Below are 4,154 nucleotides of genomic sequence, written 5' to 3' on the forward strand. Positions count from 1 at the left end.
AGTGTCCACGCCACTTGAAGAGGGCTATCAGGTCAATCGAAAGGGGGAGAAGCCAACACCTGGTGCTCCGGTTCCCAAGTCGCACCAACCATACGAAGATGTGGGACGCTATCGAAGACTGGTGGGCAAGCTTATCTATCTCACGATTACGAGGCCGGACATTTGCTATGCGGTGAACCAAGTTAGTCAACACATGAAAGCTCCAATGAACTTTGATTGGCAAACGCTCGAGCGGATTCTATGTTATCTCAAGGGGAGTCCGGGGCAAGGTATTTGGATGGGAAAGAACAACAACACGGAGCTCGTCGGCTACTGTGATGCAGACTACGCTGGTGATACAACAGATAGGAGATCTACAACAGGGTATTGTACGTTCGTTGGAGGGAACCTAGTAACCTGGAAGTCAAAGAAACATAAAGTTGTGTCCAATCAAGTGCCGAGTCGGAATATAGGGCTATGAAGAAGCTAACCAATGAGCTAACATGGCTCAAAGGCCTCCTCAAGGATTTTGGAGTGGAGTCTGATCAACCAATCACCATGCATTGTGACAATAAGGCGGCAATACACATAGCAACCAACTCGGTCTTCCATGAAAGGACTAAGCACATTGAGGTTGATTGTCATAAGGTGCGAGAAAAGATTGAAGCAGGTGTAGTCTTGCCGTGTTACACTCCGAGCAAAGACCAATTGGCGGACATCTTCACCAAAGCCACGAGCCCTCAGATTTACGAATACATTTCCAGCAAGCTTGGACTAGTTGATCCAACTCATCCGTGAGGAACTCCTCTAACCCGTGGAGATCATACTCTTTTCCTTAACATAGTTTTGTCCCATGTGGTTTTCTATGTTGAGGTTTTTAATGAGGTGATCTTATGCGGGTTCCAAGATTAGCNGCGGTGAACCAAGTTAGTCAACACATGAAAGCTCCAATGAACTTTGATTGGCAAACGCTCGAGCGGATTCTATGTTATCTCAAGGGGAGTCCGGGGCAAGGTATTTGGATGGGAAAGAACAACAACACGGAGCTCGTCGGCTACTGTGATGCAGACTACGCTGGTGATACAACAGATAGGAGATCTACAACAGGGTATTGTACGTTCGTTGGAGGGAACCTAGTAACCTGGAAGTCAAAGAAACATAAAGTTGTGTCCAATCAAGTGCCGAGTCGGAATATAGGGCTATGAAGAAGCTAACCAATGAGCTAACATGGCTCAAAGGCCTCCTCAAGGATTTTGGAGTGGAGTCTGATCAACCAATCACCATGCATTGTGACAATAAGGCGGCAATACACATAGCAACCAACTCGGTCTTCCATGAAAGGACTAAGCACATTGAGGTTGATTGTCATAAGGTGCGAGAAAAGATTGAAGCAGGTGTAGTCTTGCCGTGTTACACTCCGAGCAAAGACCAATTGGCGGACATCTTCACCAAAGCCACGAGCCCTCAGATTTACGAATACATTTCCAGCAAGCTTGGACTAGTTGATCCAACTCATCCGTGAGGAACTCCTCTAACCCGTGGAGATCATACTCTTTTCCTTAACATAGTTTTGTCCCATGTGGTTTTCTATGTTGAGGTTTTTAATGAGGTGATCTTATGCGGGTTCCAAGATTAGCCGTCTTCTTTGGCTAAGCTTGAGGGGGAGTATTGACCATGATCACATTGCCCATATCTCTATGTGGACGTCCATGAGAAGGTTCGAATTCTCTTTATAGCAGGAGAAGAGGAAATAAAGTCTTGGGCGGTGCATTTAAGGAAACAATTAGAGGACGAGTTCAATCTTGGGAAGAACTAATTCTCCTTCCTTATTCCCTATGTGATTTATTGTAAAGGGTGTAGCCCTAGTCCTCTTGGTATTTATATCCTTTGTAAACCTTTGTAAGAGTAACTTATGGGATTTAATTCTATCCTCATTCTCTTTGCCGTTCTCTCTCTTTCTTCTCATCTCTTCCGCTTAAATCCCAACAAAGGAAGCGGGGATTGAGAAGCGGCGGCATTTGAGGTGGAGAAGAAACGCTTAGCTACGCGTGAGGCGGTTGACCGGGATAGTGTTTTCGCCATTGAGACTGGTGTGTGGTTCCCGGCGATGATCGACGATGACGAGACTTGGGTTTAAGGTAAAAGGGGTAAAACTAATTGGGCTTAAACTTTCTTGTTATTATTGGGCCTTTTCATTTCTAAGGCTCGTTTGGATGGGATATAGAGAAATTGAGAATTCGTTTCTACTACTGTACGTTTGTAACTTTGTTTAGAAACAAAAATAATTACATAACTTTTTTTTAATTCAGATATTTTAATAGAGTATTGTGATATGATATGAAATAAATAAATGATATGAAAACAACTTTATTTTGTATTTTTTTTTGGAGTTGTCACCTTAAATTATTAAAATTGAGATGATTAGATAAATATTTGAGAAATAATTAAAAAAGAGAAAAAAAATTGTGAAGTCTCAGGTTTTCGGTGGGCACACTTGAGTTGGACTAACACAGACATGTGGGATCCTCCAGCGGTGAATTTTCTCATAGCATTAAATGCATGCTATCATGATTTCTGCTACTTTCTTACGTACCACGAAATCTTCATTTCCAGCGGGAAAATCTTCATCCAACTAGGTGTCGAAACATCAGCTTTAAGTATGATACAATGGAATACAAATAAACACGACATATGGAAGACTTACATGCCAAAAAATGTGGCTAGGATTTGAGAATAGCAAGCAATTAATCATATGTTACTTTTACGTGTTTTCACCAGAGGGCTTGTCCATGACAATCAACTAATGCTCGTAGCTGCAACCAGGAAATGGCAGGTAACATTTCAGTGGGTGGTCAATCATTGAAACTGGATCCAGAATTGAGAGGCGAATAAGAGCCATCACACCTATCCATTTGCTGTCTGTATTGTTGTGAAACGGATCAAAGCAGTGATTTAACGGATGGCGTAGAACAATATCGGTGAATAGAGGTGAGAAGGAAGCGGGGACTGAGAAGAGGCGACATTGGAAGTTGAAAAGAAAGGATTCATGAGGTGGTGGGTCGGGATAGTATATTATATTCTGGTGAGTATTAAAATACTACTATCATTATTTAACATTTTTAAAAATCAGTATAGTTTATATATTAAAACATTTAGAAAATTATATATATTTAAAGCTCCTCTTCTCCCAATCTATATACAATAGTGGATAAGAAGATAAAGTACTAATTCAATCTTTAAAGAAAGCAAGTATATATAGATCACATATATAGTCCAGACTCCAGAGTCTACTACATATGAAGGAATATTTCGTGATTGAAGAAGTGTACGATTCCATTAATTGAAAAGAAAAGAAAACATTTGACACATTGTTTCGAGTATTTAGCAACTTAGCATTATCTTTCGATCTAAGTACAGAGCCCAATATTGATTAAAGAGTTCAATTTACATGTATCACTAACAACAATTTAACCGAAAGACAAGTATATATATTTTCAAAAAAAAAAAGGGTATATATGGAGAAATTAGAACCGAAAAAGAAGCAAAGAAACACGTACCTACGGTAAAAGTGGAAAGTCAACAAAAGAAAAACAAAGGCTTTATTAATTGAAAAATAAGAGAAATGTAAAATTTTTAAAATATATATGGAAATATATTTTAATATAGTTTGCTTTATTAATTGAACAATTTGTATATATTTCCATATATTTTTGCTTTATTAATACAAATTGTTCTCTTATTTTCTGTATATATATATATATATACATTTTTTTGTTTCCTTTTCTAAATATTTTTAATATATAAACTATACTGATTTTTTTTAAATGTTAAATAATGATAGTAGTATGTTAATACTCACCAGAATATAATATACTATTTAGTATTTACATATAGCAGTCTTAATTCAAACCCTAAAAGATTGCCCAAACAAGAAGACGACCTTAGATGGAGATTCCTCCTATGGATGTGGTGACTGATGAGATCCTTACGAAACTGCCTGCTAAATCTCTTATGAGGTTCAAGTGCGTCTCAAAACTTTGGTCATCGTACATCAGCTCACGATATTTCAGCAGCCGTTTCCACTCGTTCCCATCCCGACCGCGTCCTCGACTTTACATGTGTTTGCGGGATCTCAGTGACCACCATAACTCCGTAATACTATCATTGGCTCCAGA

Source organism: Camelina sativa, unplaced genomic scaffold, assembly GCF_000633955.1.
Source record: "Camelina sativa cultivar DH55 unplaced genomic scaffold, Cs unpScaffold00664, whole genome shotgun sequence".
NCBI lineage: Eukaryota > Viridiplantae > Streptophyta > Magnoliopsida > Brassicales > Brassicaceae > Camelina > Camelina sativa.